The sequence below is a fragment of the Pan troglodytes genome, chromosome 10 (genome assembly GCF_028858775.2).
Source record: "Pan troglodytes isolate AG18354 chromosome 10, NHGRI_mPanTro3-v2.0_pri, whole genome shotgun sequence".
NCBI classification, from domain to species: Eukaryota; Metazoa; Chordata; class Mammalia; order Primates; family Hominidae; genus Pan; species Pan troglodytes.
The window spans coordinates 85,759,745-85,777,831 of NC_072408.2; the positions used below are offsets into that span (position 1 = coordinate 85,759,745).

The window sequence follows — 18,087 nt, forward strand, 5'->3', positions numbered from 1 at the left end:
AGCAAGAGACACCTAAAAAGGAAGAATAAGTCAAACATAGAGGTTCTAGCCCCTTATTACAAACAACAGCTGTCAGGGCTTCTTAAGAATATGTGCCCATCAGAGAAGGCTGCTGAGTTCTTCCGTGTCTGAAATTAATAAAAACGCAGTTGCAATGCCAGCTATGTAAGCCAGGGAGGAACTCGGTGGAAAAGTGAGATAACAGGGGAAATGTTTTTATGTCTTTGGAGCTGTAAGTGCATTTCAATGTTATGCCATGATCAGAAGGGCCATATGAAGCAATTTTGTTTCTGAAGAATTGTGGTTATAGAGTTTGAACTACAGGTATCAGTAAACAAATAAACACTACTGGTGATTTTGAAATTGATACAAAGCCAAAGTTAGGAAAAACTGCATTCCAGAACTGTTTTAAAATGTAATATAAATTCAAAGTTCCAAAATGTATATATTTTTAAATTCTTGGTTTTTAAAAATTTTACCGTCTAATAGTCAATACATTAGTGAAGAAATTTAATAAAAATGGCAACTTTACCACTCATATGTTTTTCTGGGAGTTATGCTGGCTTTTGTTTTAACCCCATTTGAACCCATTCTTTTAGGTAGATTTCTTTCTAAACATTGGCCTTTTCAGATTTTCTCTAAATATGCATTTCAAGTAATAACTTGAATTTCAGGAATTTTTTGGTCATATTTTTCTGCCACAATTTAAATATATACAGCAATCTGGCAATAAAGTGACCTGCAAAATCAGTGCTCATTTCTTGAGTGAATAAGTAAATATGTTTATAATTTGGAAAATAGAAACACTTTTCTGACTCAATCTTTATCCCTAAGTTTCCCTTATCTTAAAGAAATGCCAAACAACAACAGCAACACCAACAACAAAACTGAGTTCCTTTAGCCTGAATGAAACCATTTGGTGAGCTAAATGTAACAGACAAATGTTCTCGCGTGCTTCCTGCTCTGGGACATCCCAGGCTCTTGAAGAGGACCAAGTTCAGAGCGGCACCATCAGTGTCATGTTATGAAGGGGGCTGCAGGATCCGCAGGTACCCAGGAAGGATTCTCACTTAAATCAATAGGGTTAGAGATGGCTTCTGGGAGATGTCACCTGGAATATGGAACAGTTTTGAAAATTTTCAAGTGAAAAAAACTTGACCTAGCTAAAAGTTTTAAAGAAGGACCTACCATGTTTTTTTCCTGTAGAACTAAAAATATTAGTTTATACTTGAATTGCAAGAATGTCTATTAGCCCAGTGGTCTGTGTTCACATGTTAGCACTTTGGAGCATATGGTAGAGGTGGAAAGCAATATAAAACTATCAGAATTGTTTTATATAGCCCAATATGGCTCTGTCATCCATTAATTTTCTAAAGTTTTCTTCAAAAACACATATATATTCATTCTACCTTTCTGAAGTAGTTTATTTCTGTACTCAAAATGCCCATTGTATTGAAGATTGAGTATTTTTTTGTTGCTGTTTCCTTAAGTTTGCTACTTCAAGCTTTATATTTTTTAAGAAATTTTTTTTTTAGAAAAAATTTCTCACTTTGTCATGCAGCCTGGAGTGCAGTAGTGTGATCACAGTTCACTGCAGCCTCCAACTCCTGGGATCACTTCCTACCTCAGCCTCCAGAGTAGCTGGGACTACAGGTATGCCCCACCTACCCACTGGCTAATTTTTTGAATTTGTATTTTGTGGAGACATAATCTTATTGTGTTGCCCAAGCTGGTCTTGAACTCCTGGCCCCAAGTGATCCTCCCACCTCAGCCTCCTAAACTGCTGGGACTACAGGTACCAGCCACTGTTCCCAGCACATTCCACACTTTAAATAGTTCTTACCCTCTTAAATTCTAGTGATGCAAGATTTCTGTGACCACGTTCCTATTGAACCAATTGGCTGCTTTCATGTCTTCATGAAAATTGATCATACCTTTTTGTCTTTGTAGAAGGAGAAGATTTTATCTTTGTAACTATGTCTCCTATAGTAGGTTGATATTTCCCTGGGTCGCAAGCAGTATGGCATATAAACATGAGAAGGTAGTTATAGAATACATTGCTTAACAATGAGCAATTCTTAGGCATTACTAATGACAACTTGAAACTATTTAGGCAGAAGGGCTCTTAGTACAGATAAAATGACCATCCTTCCAGAAGATATAAGCTGTATAATTGAACTGGAATAATTGTTGAACATGGTATCCTTTTCTTTTCTGCTTGATATGTCATATTTTGGCAAATGGACATAATCATTTACTAAGTAGCTGATATTATACTTTAGCAACTTCACAGTGACAACTTTTTGACTCATAAGTTACTAAGAACCAATCAAAGATAAAAGGTAATATTATAATATTCTTACAATTTTTTAATGTCACATAATTCTATGTAACTAAATTGTATTGGGACGAATGTATCGGATTATGTTGTTTGTTGTTTTATAGGTTTCTTCTCGTTTTTGTTTTCTTTTGTTGTTGTTTTGCTTTGTTTGGCTTGGTTTGGTTTGAGTTTAGGTTTGCTTACTTGAGTGTTTTGGACTGTGCTGACATAGAGAGTCTACACACAAGTTTGGGTCACTCAGCTAACTTAGGGAATTATCTCAATGAGGTTGGGTATATAATGGAGCAAACATACATATGAACTATCTAATATGATTGTTGCAAACGTTGAATAACTTAATACGAGGTAAAGTATTTTGACCACTGCTTGGTACGCAGTAATCATTCAATAGCATTCTTTCTTTTTTTTTTTTTTGAGTCTTATAATTAATAATAGCATCACTTCGTGGGTCACGTACCTTTGCTTTTCTCTTGTGCAAACTTATCCTTTATAGCCTAATGATCAATAAATATTGGACATCAGTACTAGAAAACTATCTCAATGTTTATGACCTAATTACATCAACCAAGTGGGTAAATTTATAAAGAGATTGGACCAATTGAATAAGTATATATATGTGAGGTGTGTGCATTTCCATCTTGTGTGGTGGGGGAGAGAGAGAGGTTGGCCTGTGTGTATTCTCATTCGTAATCTCTATAGGATATTCTAAATCTGAGCTGTCATTTAAATTATGTTTTAATAATGTGGCTCATAGGTACAAGGAATTTGATTAATCGGAATTGGAAAGAAAAAATTGTGTAGCTTAACTTGTCCATCTTTGTTTCCCTGAAATCTACTCACCATGCCACAGCCAAAATGATGTTTCAAAAATTCAGGTCTGATCAAGTAGAATTGCCCACCCGGCTTAACAATTTTTAATGACTTCCTTTTTCATTTTATTGTGGTAAGAAGAGTTAACACAATATCTCTAGAATTAATTCATCTTCATAAACTGAAACTTCATACCAATTGAACAACTCCCCAGTTCCCCTTGCCCCTAGTCTCGGGCAACCACCATTCCATTTTTTGATTCTATGAGTTTGACTATTTTACCTGTCTCATAAATTAGAACCATGAAGTATTTGACCTTCTGTGACTGTCTTATTTCACTTAGTGTAATATCCTCAAGTGTCATTCGTGTCATTGTATATTATAGGAATTCCTTCTCCTTGAATACTAAATAATATTCAATCGCATATATATATATGACATTTTCTTATCCATATATCTGTATTCTTAAAATATGTTTATCATAGGGAAAAACATCATGACATTGGTTTTTGCAATGATTTCATGAGTCTGAAAATAAAATTACGGGCAACAAAAGCAAAAATAGCAAATGTGACTACATTTAGCTAAAAAGTTTCTGCACAGTAAAGGAAACAATGGCGTGAAAAGACTACCTACAGAATGGGAGAAAATGTTTGCAAACCATAAATAATGATGGGTAAATTTTTAATGTAGGAACTCCTACAAATCAATAGCAAAAAAAACACACTGACAACCCAATTTAAAAATGGCCTAAATACCAGAACAGACATTTCTTTAAAGAAGACATACAGTTAGCCAGCAAATATATGAAAAGATGCTCAGCCTCACAAATCATTAGGAAAATGCAAATCAACACCAGAGATATCACCTCACACCTGTTAGGATGGCCACTAACAAAACAAAAACAAAACAAACAAAAAAACAGATGCTGGCAAGGTTGTGGAGAAATTGAAACCCTTATATGCTCTTGATGAAAATGGAAAAAGGGTTCAGCTGCTAAAAAAGCAAGAGGAGGCTTCTCAGACAATTAAAAGTAGTGCTATTATATGATTCAGTAATATCACTCCTGGGATTTGGTCAAAAGAATTAAATCAGGATACCAAAGAGACATTAGCACTCCCATATTCATAGCAGCAGTATTCACAATAGCAAGATGTGGAAATAACCTAAATGTCCATTGACAGATGAATACATTTTTTAAATGTAGTATATACATACAATGGACTACTGTTCCACTCTCACTTTGCTTTCTGTGCTTCAGCTGTCCCCGGCACATGCTCACTCATTTTGGAGGAATCTTTGGCATTCTGAATCATCCTCCTATAACACTTTCCCATCCAGGCCCCACCCAACTAATTTTTAATCATAATTTAGATCTCAACACAAAGGCTGGCACAAAGGTAAGTCCCAAAAATATATGTAGGATGAATGAAAAAAAGATGAATGAATAATTAATTGAATGTGTATTTTCTCAGAGGCTCTGGAATAAAGTATAATTTGAAAAGTTTTCATTAGTAGTTTTTCCTCTATTTGAGTTAGTTTTATATTAGAATTATGTCAAAACCCAACTTAAAGCTTCCCTTTCTTATATTTCATAATCATGTATCTGAATGTTTAAGATTCTTAGCAGGGTAACAGAGAAAAGAAATCCTTTATGTGCTACTATTTTCTTTTAAAATGTAGGGTTACTGCATTAAGCAGGGGAGGATAATACATACTCTCTTTAGAATTTTGGATGATTTGAGATAAGGCCCAAAACTTAGCTCACTGAAAATGGAATTACTGCACATATCAAAACTACACTGAATGGTCACAATTGAAATAGTGAATATGCTGCATATGGCATAAACTATTTTACTATTTGTGCTCTAAAGGTATTATAAAACTGTAGTCCTACAAAGATACTAAAGTTTAAAAATCTTAAAGTAAAAGAATTCCTGTAAGTGTTATGACCTTAATCCCCTGCAACTGTCTCAGTCTCCTCTCACAGCAGTCTTGGTTGTTTAGAGTGAGTAACTGAGACAAAAATAATTCTTTTGAAAGAAAAAACATTTGAGCCCCAAATGCTGATAACTTTTCTTCTCCTCTTAGAAGAGCAAAAAGAAAGAAAGATACAACCTCTGCACTTTACTTTTATATATAACAAGGTTGTTGTGGTCAAATAAATGTGAACAGTTTAGAATTCTATAAAATTGTAAAATACTGATGTAAATAATAATATTTTATTATTAACTATTATTAATGCAAATATATTCTGATATGCCACTGAGGAAAGTGATACATTTTATGCACACTAAATAAAAATAGGCCCAATCTGACAATGAGAAATTATTCCTAATCTTATTTCTAAGCTTTGTAAAATTTGTAAATTTAAATGATTCAAAATTTTATATTCACTTTAATCTTCCTCTATTTGTTAGTTCCTCACCATATTGGAAATCAATATTTGTTGTCTGATATATTTCTTAAATAATACGAATTAAATATTGTGAGATGTTTTAGGCCTTTAAGAGATATCATTTTTCCTTTTCAGTTTATGAAAATGCTAGTTGCCATTTTATATGTACAGATTAGGCAGCTACTATGAGCATAGAACAATAATACTAAGCAAGTGATGCACAACCTCTGCTCTCCTGGAGCATATAGTCTATAATCCTCTGTTTCCAGCTTCCTACTGAATATTTGTGCTTGATTTTCCTATTGGCATTTCAAATATATGATATTTAAGTTCAAATCAAATACATGTGTTCCCCTCAAATCTACATCTAGTGCTAATACTTACAATCTTTACAATTATAACCTAGTAAATCAGATATCACTTTAACTAGTCTTTGAGGGAAACCACTTTTTGAGAGTTTTCACAGGTGAGAAACAGGAGGCTGAATGGGGCTCAGCCACTTGCCAACAATCACATAGTTAATAAGTCCCAGAGCTGACACTTGAGCCAAGATCGGTCTCCAGGCCCCATTACCATCATGTGATACTCTCTCATCAAAGATCTCATGTTGCATGGAACCTAGTAAATCATCAAAAATATTCTGGAATAGGCTTGGTGCAGTGGCTCACACCTGTAATCCCAGCACTTTGGGAGGCTGAGGTGGGTGGATCACAAGGTCAGGAGTTCAAGACCAGCCTGACCAAGATGGTGAAACCCCGTCTGTACTAAAAATTCAAAAATTAGCTGGGCACGGTGGCAGGCGCCTGTAATCTCAGCTACTCAGGAGGCTGAGGCAGGAGAATCATTTGAACCCGGGCGGCAAAGATTGCAGTGAGCTGAGACCACGCCACTGCATTCTAGCTTGGGTGATAGAATGAGACTCTGTCTCAAAAAAAAAATTATTGAATAAATGAATATAATTGACTTTTATTAATTCATAGTTCACATTTTTTTACTATATCTATTTTCTGTTTTGTTGACAAGGTAGTGGGAAGGGACCAACATTTGCTGAACATTAAACATTTACATTTATTTGTAATCATTTATTCGTTTGTTTATTTTTTGTATTATTTATTTATTGTATTTATTTGTTATTATTTGAATCGTTTATTTGTCATATATCATCCCATTTTATCCTCTTAACTCTAAGATTGGTACCCTTATCATCATTTTAAAGAAGTGAAAACCCAAGAAATTGAAAAATTTTCTCTAGGCCAGTGTGTGTTAAAGTCACACACTGACTTCAGACAGACAATTACAAGTCTGCCTAATTCTAATGACTTAAATCTACTACACCATCTTGCTGATCCATTTTGCCTAGCAAACTATAGAGAGTAGTTTCCTTCTTCACATTTTTAGCGTTTCAAAAGATGTATGGCAAACATTTCTGCCATATTACTTATATCAGGTAAGTCAGAATAAAAAAGTTGATGAGGTGTCACCTATTTACTTACAGTGCCTCAGCCTGAACCCAGGAGCATGATTCAAAAATTCAGGCTTGTGTGTTAATTTCCCACTACATCCTTTTGATATGATGTTGGAGAAAGCACTTATTCCTTCTGTATCCTACAGATACATATAAAGCATACCAAAAAGTTAATATTCATAAAAGCATTTTCTTGCCAAAAATAGACAAATTTAAGAGAAATCATTGTTGATTTCTGAGTTACATGTAAAGTCAATATATGCTGCTAAACTCTCTTTAACTTTTCCAGTATGTTACAGTTTTTAACAATCTGTTGTTCAAAAACTAAATACCAGAGGTATATTAAATATTAGATAATATTTGAGCATAAACTGTTGAAGGCAACAGCATAATTTTATTTCCTTATGTCATAATAGAGCATCGCATCTCAGTCAGCCTACCCCAATGATGACATATTTTCTGAATTGTTTTTACCCACACATCTTATGCTCAATTTAACAAATATTTATTAAGTGCACAGTTGGCAAGGTGACACTATGGAGGAGATGAAAAAGACTAAAGTATCATTTGTGCCCTTGAGGAATTAATAATCTGACGGCAAAAGCTGACATGTATACAATCAACTGTAGTATTTGAAAGGATAAAGTAAGTCCTTTAATAGCAATATAAACTGCTCTGCTAGTATTGAGAGAGCAAGGCTAGAGGGCAGAGCAATGTGAAGCTTGGATTGAAGTGGCAGGATATTAAAGGCAAGACATCAGTTATGAAGCTAAAGCACATATAGGCAATAACATGATAACAGCCTGAATTAGTCAGTGGACTGATAGAATAGAAGGAAAAGGAATACCAGGGGCATTTCACTGGAAGAATCAATAGTATGTGACAATCAGATGTGAGAGTGGAAATTAGGAGGAGTCAAAGATGAATTCAAGTTTTCTTATCAGATACTGGGCTAGGAAACACAAAATTAGAAAGCTGTGGGAGAAGCATATGACATTTCATTTGAGGTTTGTGGGTTTAATATACCAGCAAGCCATCTATGAGCAGATAGCCATCAGTGGGAAATTTGAGTCTACAGTACAGTAAAGAGACCAGCAGCAAAGATATACAGCATAGCAGTAATTGGAGTACATAGAAGATTATAGAAATAGGAAAGTGCTGAGGATAAAAACTTGGGGGAAATTAAACACAGATATGATAAAGGAAGAGTAAGCAGAAAAATACACTGAAGTAGAACACAAAACTAGAAAAAACAAAATGTGTGTGCATTGACACGGAACCAAAATTTTGAAACAAAGAGTGAAAAGAAGCTCAACAATATTAACAATGTAGAGGAGTTCGGAATTGAGAATGAGGTATGGGATTTGACAACCAGGACTTTTGTGATGACTTTAGTAGGATGGAATGGGGAACCTAGATTACTAAAGATTACATATCTATATATGGAAGTAAATGCATAAAAATTTACTATGAAAATTTAATTGTAAATAGGAGAAAGAGGAGTATATGGTTAAATAGGATGCAATGTGGAATTAATATTTTGACTCAGTGTGGAGAAAATTGAACATACTTGTGAACCAGTAGGGAACAGAAATAGAGAAAAATGTAGCAAGAATTCTTAACCGAAAGTCACGGATTAGGAGTCTATTAGGTTGTTTTTGATCTCCTGCAAGCCTAGGCAATATATTGAATGTACATGTAGTTTTATTGGAAGAGTCATCACATTCTCATAAAGATTCATACACCCCTCTAGCCCCCACCACCCTCAAAAGGAAACTTTGGAATCTCTGAAATATGTAGACAGAGTATTTTATGAGCAATGCCCAAGGGAACAAGATGAAATGCATTTGAGAGGATGTATATTCTACACTATTTCATTGAAAGTTCATCTGTGAATTTCAAGTGTTCCCTGTAAATTTAAAACACATTTAAAAGGAGTAACTCATATCTCTTAATTTACTCTGAATCTTGAGAAGAAAATAGATCTAAAAGGATCTCCACTGTATTCATTTGTTCAACAAATGATTGTTGAACACTTCCCAATCTGGGGCATGCATAGTGCAGAGTGTACTTCAACAATTAAGCAGGATACCTAATTAACCCAGACTTTAGAGGGACCATGCCAGAGTAGGGTTCAGTAATATTTTAGCAGACATAATATCTAAGCTCAGGCATGAAAAATCCATTCACTCAACAAATATTTATATGGTGCTCATATAGGCCAGATACTATCCAAGATGCTGGTATCATGTGTGTGAATAAGACAAAGTGCCTGCCCTCATGCATTGTATGAAAGAGAGAAAATAAACAAATGAACAAGTAAACAAATTCTATAATCATGTAGTGATAAGTGTTATAAAGAAAATATATATGCAGTGACCCTTCTGTATCCACAGGTTCAACATCCTTGGATTCAACCAATCATAGATCAAAAATATATTTTTTAGAATTTGAACATGTAGAGACTTTTTCATGTTCTATTTCCTGAACAAGAGACTATAACAACTATTTACATGGCATTTACATTGTATTAGGTATTATAAGTAATCTAGAGATAAAGTATACTGGAAGATGTACGTAGGTTATATTCAAATACTACAACATTTTGTATCAGGGTCTTGAATAGCCAAAGATTTTAGTATTTACAGGAGGTCCTGGGACCAATCCCCAATAGATACTGAGGAATGACTGAATAAGATAAAGGTACAATGGCAATGGAAGACTTCCCTACAAAGGTGACATTCAGAAAAAGACTGCAATAAATAAAAGAATAAGCCAGGTTAACATCCAGAGGAGGTGGAGGGAAGAGCAAATGCAAAGCCCTGGGTAAAAACATATCTTGATTGGGCTTCAGGAATGACCAATGTGGCAAGAGCAGTTTGAGGAGGACAGAGAATGGTAGATAAGGCCAGCAGAGCCATTATGGGCCATGGCAGGGGATCAGGATAGGAATAAGTCAACTTGGGATTGGAAGGAGTAGCTTGGATTGGAAGAAGTAGCATGGCTTATTCCAGAAGTTTGATTTGACTGTGATATAATGAGGGGAGTGTGGTGAGATGAAGTAGGAGAAGTCAGCAGGACCCAGGAAATAAAGGGCATTATAAACGTAAGTTATCATCAGAGCAAAGGTGAGCCACTGAAGATTTTAAATGGGGAGGTGACGTGCTTTATCAGTCTTGCATTTTGAGTATTGCATTTTCACTGGATACATTATAGAAAATGCCTTGGCAGATGATCAAGATTGTCTTCAAGGATAAAATTTACAAGTAAAGGCCCAGGATTCGATGTCTATTGCTCTTTCTACTAGTACTTTCTTTCCTAATAATGGGAATGATTATGTACTCAAGTATATTAGGAAAATTAATCTGAAACTGGTGTTTCAGATGAAGGGGAAGTAGAAGATTATTCCAGAGTTTGTTACAGTATCTAAGTATAAAGTGGTAAAGATCTCAGTCAGTCCACTCAATGTATTAATGATGGAAATTGAGAGAAAAAGGTGAGTTGCTGCTAGAGTCATAGAAGAAAGAATTCATAGACTTGTGCCTGATTACAGAAAGAAAGGAAAAAAGCAAAGATGACCTCATGTGGTATTAATGACTAAAGACATTGTTATTTGTATTTGTGGGCCTAGCCCATTGCAAACCTCCAATAAACAGTACTTAAAGTGAATAAATGAACACAGGACCAAGTGAGAAAGAAAGAAAGCAAGGTTATGAGAACTGGTTTTAGTTTTAGGCATCTTATATTTGAATAGAATGGGTAAAGACAGTTGCCTAAATTTTAAAAGGTTATCAGTATATTAGTTTCATTTTACATCTTGGACTAACTCAGTAGTATTATAAACATGAGTCAGTTTAGCTAGGTGCACCTATGTTTCAGCAATACACAGAAAAAAAATAAGACAGAGACATGTTTAAGAGCAAGGTCTTGAAGCGTGATAGCCAGGGTTCAAATCTCAGCTCAACTTCCTGTTAGTGTGACCTTGAGAAAAGTATGTAATTGTTATATTCCTATTATCTTCTTCAGAGGATAGCAAAGATGTGATAAATAATCTGCTACCACTAGCCTTTAGCACATACACTATAAATCAGGTTTGCAGATCAAAGACATCACTGAGTAACTTAATTACCCAAGATTCTCAACCAATAAACCCAATATGGCTTATTATGAGCTACACATTTTAATTGGATTAATTACCCAATCCTCATAACAGCAATGTTGGAGATTTACTGTTATACCCATTGTTTTTGTTTGTTTTCTAGATGATGAAATCAAGAATTATAGCTAGGTAGGTGGATCACCTGAGGTCAAGAGCTCAAGACCAGCCTGGCCAACATGGTGAAACTCCATCTCTAATAAAATAAAAATAAAAAAATACAAAAAGTTAGCAAGGTGTGATGATGCATGCCTGTGATCCTAGCTACTCGGGAGGCTGAGGCAGGAGAATTGCTTGAACCCAGGTGGTGGAGGTTGCAGTGAGTTGAGATTGCACCACTGCACTCCAGCCTGGGCAACAGAGTGAGACTATGTCACTGTTCAATAGATCATGTGAGTTAAAAATTTTCTCTCATGATAACTACTTTCAGCAAATCTCTAGACTAGATTCCTTTCTTAACCAAATTTATCTTATAAAGATGTCCAAACTTCTTTTGAATAATTTAAAAATAAAATTTGAAAAATAAATTTACAAAAGATAAAAGAAATACATTCATCTGTCCTCACTAACAAAGGACTAGAGAAAGTGAAGGCAATTCAGTTGAACAAAAACAGGTTGTTAAAATTCACAGCATAGTCTGTGTTGAGATTTTAGAAATAATAAAAAAAAAGAGTAGATGCATTGTTCCATGGATTAAATCAGACAAGAGAGCTAAGCTTTTCAATTCACTTTTCTGAACAATTCACAAAGAAAAATTATATAAAGTTTCTTGTGTCTTTCATTTCACATTGAATAATATGCTAAACAATTTTTCCTAACATTTTTGATAAGAAAACAAACAAATTTTACTTCTAATAATGAAGCTAAAACGTGTATTTCTACGTATTTTGTACTATTTTAACTTTGTGATTCTAGAGGCAAATAAAGTCTTATGATGGCTTGACTTGGACTATATATTATAGCAGAGGCAATGTATAATGAAAAGGGCACTTTTCACTGACTAGACTGAGAATCAATAGATATGAATGATACTTCAACTATACTACTAATACGCTGTGAGACTTTGGGCAAGTAAATTCAATTTCTGAACACTGTTTTCAAGGAAGGGAATCATTGACCCCTTTTAAGAGTCTGGTGAAAATGCATAAACATGTATAATTTTACAAAATATTTCAGGAGGTTTGCAGACTTCTAGGAATTAAAGTTCCTATTAATAGGTACTTAAATGAAGAAATACATAATCCTAATGTCTGTTTTACATTCTGTTTCTAATACAATTTGTAATCATTTAATTGTAAATGATTTCTTAAACTAAGAACAAACAATTGAACGGTGTAGGTGAAAGTCTCGCTTTTCTATTTTCTCCCCCATTTGCTGCCTTTGACCTTTTAAAATAAGATTCTTCTTATGTAAATATCATGTAAGATATCTTAACACAAAGAATATTTCAGTGTAATTATTCCTTAAATATTCATGTCTCAGGTAATTAGCTGATATATCATCTGTGATTTGCTTATACGTAAGGTCAAAAACCTAAGGTAATGCATCATAAACTAATCATTTATATTTTCTTTGCCAAGGTTCACTGAATCTTTTAATCTACATTGACTATGATAAAGTTAATTTTCCATATTAAAGTAATATTCAAATTAGACTTTTAAAAATTATACTATGGGAAAAAACGAACACACGTAAGTTAAAATTAAGGGTGCCATAAGCAAATAACTTGGCAGCTTTTCTCAGCAAAAAAAAAAAAAAAATACATATATATATATTTATGAGGCACATTTCTCTAAATTATTTAAGTTGGTGTATTAAACCAATTTATATCTAATCCAGTGAAATTTATGGCACATATGTTCATTAGGAGAAAATAATTGATAAATTAAGAAACACTTCACTGTGAAAAATCTATTAATATTCCTAACTCATTCGATTTTTTTCTTTCACCTTTGAGTTTTTATGAACTTATTTCTATGCCATAACAATATAATATAGATAAGTATAAAATACATACGTTTGGCTTAAGTTATATCCCCACCAGTCTCCCTATCAAATAAAGGGTGCCAGACAGTCTGCTATCTGCATTTATCTCTAAACTGACAATAACTAAAGGATTCAGAATTTTATGTAAACATTAAGACAATGGGCTTAAAATAATTGAATCTTACTCTACAATAATCGAACTTAAAGTCTCAGAGAAATATGTTAGTTAGGACAAATATATTTTGCTTTCCCATTAGCCTCTTTACCTTCTATTTTTCATCAATTTGTTTTGCCCAGTCGGGTTTTATTTACACCTTTTTAATAAACTACAACAATTCTAACAACTGTTTCTTTTAAATTTATTTTTTAATTCACAGGAAAAATGATATGTATTTACATGCACAACATGATGTTTTGAAGTCTATGTACATTGTGAAATGACTAACACTAGCTAATTAACATATGCATTACCTCAAATAATTACTATTTTTGTGGTAAGAACACTTTACATCCACTCTTAGTATTTTTATGACTACCTCATATTATTAACTATACTCACCATGTTGTACAGTAGATCTCCTGAACTTATTCCTTCTAACTGAAATTTTGTTTCTTTTGGTCAACATCTCCCCAGCCCAACATCTAACCACCCCAGGCCCTGATAACCGCCATTCTATGGAGGCTTCTCAAGAAATTAGAAATAAAACTACCATATCATCCAGCAAGCCCATTACTGGGTATATATCCAAAGGAAATGAAACCAGAATGTCAAAGGGGTATCGCCATTCCACTACATATTGCAGTATTAATCACAGTAGCCAATGAATGTTTTTAATGACAAACAACCAGGAACACATTTTATTAATCTAATGTGCTCCAACTTACTACACAGGTTGACCTTGCATAAAAGTAACTTTACAAGAATATTAGCACTAAATAATTCCTAACATCTTGGAGACAATTTTCAAAATAATGCGTTTGGTTACTCATTCAAGATGTATTTACTGAGCTACCACTGTTATATGCCAAGTGATGTTCTAGGTCCTAGACATGTAGCAAAAACCAAACTGAAAAAAAAATTAACTCTTGTAGATTTTCAAAGCAACTATAGCAGCAAGAGGAAGAGACGAACACCAAAAAAAAAAAAAAAAAATATATATATATATATATATATATATATATATATATATATATGCAGTCATGTCTTACTTAGTGACAGGGATATGTTGTGAGAAATGCATCATTAGGCATTTTGTCATTGGGTGAACATCATAGAGTGTACTTACACAAACCTAGATGATATAAGCTAACTATATACATAGGCTAGATGGTATAGCCTATTGCTCCTAAGCTCAAAACCAGTACAACATGTTACTTCAATGAACACTGTAGACAATTGTAACACAATGGTAAGTATTTGTGTATTGAAACATAGTACAGTAAAAATATGGTATTATAAGCTTTTGAGACCATCATCTTAAATGCAATTCATCATTAACTGAAATTTTATTATTTGGTGCATAACTATATTGGATGATAAGTGCTATGAAGAAAAATATAGCATTACTTATAAATTAAGAAAACAGATCAATCTACTAAACATCAGGTCTTCCGAAAATTATTATTATTATTTTATTTTTATTTATTTATCTATTTATTTTGTGACGGAGTCTTGCTCTGTCGCCCAGGCTGGAGTGCAGTGGTACGATCTCAGCTCACTGCAAGCTCTGCCTCCCGGGTTCACGCCGTTCTCCTGCCTCAGCCTCCCAAGTAGCTGGGACTACAGGCACCCGCCACCATGCCCAGCTAATTTTTTGCATTTTTAGTAGAGACAGGTTTTCACCATGTTAGCCAGGATGGTCTCGATCTCCTGACCTCGTGATCCGCCCGCCTCAGCCTCCCAAAGTGCTCACATTACAGGCGTGAGCCACCGCCCCCGGCCCTGAAAATTATTTTTTAAACCAATATAATAGTTATTCCTGAGAATAGGTACAAGAATTTTTTTAATCATGATAAATCTCATCTCCTACCCCTCTTCATTCCTGCCTCCACCTCAATCCATTCTTCAAAGAGCAACTAAAGAAATTAGATCCTCCAGAGGCTTCTCGTGATCCTCCTCGCATAGACCCTTCAGCACAAACTCACCCATGCCCGCCTCCAGCTTCATCATTCTCCGTGTTTCTCTAAACTCACTATATTCAAGCCACAGTAACTTTTTATTTTTTTAAGTCTGTCAAACGTTTAATGCTCCTTCCTGCCTTGGGTCTTCACACATATATTGTTCCCACGTTGGGCCCACCCCCACCTCCCTGATCCCACCCCACCCCCAAACCCGACTAACTCCTGGTCACTTTTTAATACCGAAGTGTGATTTCTGCATGGAAGCCAATTCTCCATGAGGTTCCCCTGTTTTCACTCTTCAAGGGTCTTTACCTATCCTTTGGGAACTTACTACTATTTAAATTATGTAAACACTTATGTTATACTCTGTATATTTATCAAATACCCCTCCTCAGATTGCAAGTTCTGCAGGACGAGTTCAGAGAAGAGGTGGAGGCAGTTGTTTCTCTCCTTGGCCAGTGTACTTTCACTGCTTTGCACCCTGCCTGGCATAGACTAGGCATTTAGAAAATTGTTCCTGAGAGAATTAAAGAATAAATTTCATAAAAAATGTCTTCAGTTTACAACATGTAGTTTTATGCAACACTTGGCAAAGTGGGTTCTGGTGGGAGCTGGTAATATCCTTTAAATCATGGGACTGAGCAAATGATTCTAGTTGAATCTGTGTTATTTAATCTGTGTTTTTAAATCTGTGAGGCTCTTGCCCCAGACTCTACTTGAAGTCTGCTGTGCTTGCTTGTAAGCTCATAATCCCAATGACAGATGGTTTTTAATCTTTGCTATTTGGCTTCTAGAATGGGTATGTATTACTAACTCATGTATTTTCTCTGACATGTAGAATCTGATTCTGGTGGCCATTCCCTCTGAGGAATAAGATACTTTCTGGGACTTGTAGCCATAGGAGAAAGGTTGAAAACACTTTCAGAGAGTTGAGGGGAAGCCACTTTATGCTTGGAATCATTGTTGAAAAAAATTCAATTATGAAAAATCACAAATGGGTAAAACCATTAAATAATCCCAGATAGCAGTAGCTCAGGGCATTATTGTTTAATCATCTCATGCTCAATATTCTAAAGGACACGCACATACACAGCAAACAAACAGTGTTGGTGATGTTTTCTGTGTTTTTTAGAGTGAGAAATTAGAATTATTTTTGAGGACTGGAAGAATCTTTCCTCACTAACTAGCATATCCCAAATTTACACCATGACACTTACCAATTTATAAAAATATTTTATTTTATTTCCATATATGTCGCCCTAACTTCTTTAGAGGCATGAACCTATCTTTTCTCTTTTTTATCCCCAAGGACTGGCCAAAAAGAAGAAAAAAAAAGTTTAAAATAAGCAATTAATATTCATTAAATAAATCACAGATAGTAAAGAAGTATTAAAAGCAGCCTGAGCTGGAGTCAACTATTTCTTGTCTGTATCAGCCAGGCAAAATGTTGCTCAGAAGCCACTCGGGGAATAAAACTCTCTTGTGAAGAATCTGTTCCTTTAAACTAAGGACTTACGTTTTCCCAAACCCTGTAAATTCCCATGTTTTTCTATATGGATTTATGCCAGAATGATTCCAATCCACTGGTTGGCGAAGAGAATGGTTTAATAACTGCAGGGGAAATGTAAAATTCTATTCAGAATATAATGAAAGCTGTAGGGGATTATGTATTCATTTACCTTGTAGTAGGAAAACTCAAATCTTCAAATAACAGAGTGTTGCCATGTCAGCTTCCTCTGGAGAGTTGAAAACTAAACTGTAAAGACAGTAGAATGATGTGATTTGTATTGGAGTCACTGGAATCGACAAAACCTAAATTTTTTTTTATAATTTATTTATTTCAATTAACAAATGACAAATTTTATAAACTAGTGGTATACAATATGATTTTAATGTATGCTCTACTATGCAAAGCCTCAATTCTTAATTGGTCTACAGGATTCAGCTGATAATGTGAATTCTGTCTACCTGCGTTTTTATATTTGTGAAAGAATTATGCTACTTTATAACTCAGTTTTTTAGAGTTTCCATATTCTAAAATTATTACTTGCAACCATCAAATATAAGATAGTAGAAATATGAGGCAAAATTTTTTGCAGTTTTATATCAAAAAAGTAGATGAATGCAATAGGGAGTGCATTAAAGAGAACAGAAAAAATTTTTAAAAGAAAGAATGGGGAAAAAAGAAGAGAAAAAAATGTAAAAGAAAGGCGAGAGGAAGGGAACCCGAAAGGGCAAAGAAAGTGAGGAAGGAAGGGAATATTAAAGTATTTGATAGAGCTTCCCTACCACCCAGATGCTTTAGTATGTGCAGTATTTCAAAGTTCTTCCTAGGTAAATAGCAATGTCTTTCCTTTTTATTAGCACTGCTGCAGCTGCTGTTGCTCACAAAGAGATTCACAAATCAAAATAGACTCAGTTAGCTTTTCAATAATTCTGAAAAGGTAGGAGAACATTGCCAGAAAAGGATAGCACTCCAGTATCCTAACATAGAGTCTTGTTAGCAAAACAAAGTGTGAATTGCTTAGATAATTCCCTGCTGTTGGTAATTCCACTGGGTGTCTTCTGTGGCAGCACAGGTTACTTCTCCTCTATAGACCAATGCCATTGAACAGAAGATGTCAGAATGGTATGAAAAAGTTGCTCTTTTGAAATGTTTATTCTTCTAGATTTTTTAAAAATGTCAGCATGATTCATACCTATTGGTTCTTAGCCTGGAGCACCCAGCACAACCAGGAATTGAGGAAGCTAGAGCAGGATGTGAATAATGAATGGGCTGCATAAGCAGAAGTCTATACCCAGTCAATAAG

General features: G+C 34.6%; 1 protein-coding gene across 7 annotated transcripts in view; it reads left to right on the forward strand.

Moving 5' to 3' along the window:
• SYT1 (synaptotagmin 1) overlaps positions 1–18,087 on the forward strand; it is a 588,739-nt gene that overhangs the window by 100,878 nt on the left and 469,774 nt on the right. The gene's annotated exons all lie outside the window — the stretch shown is intronic.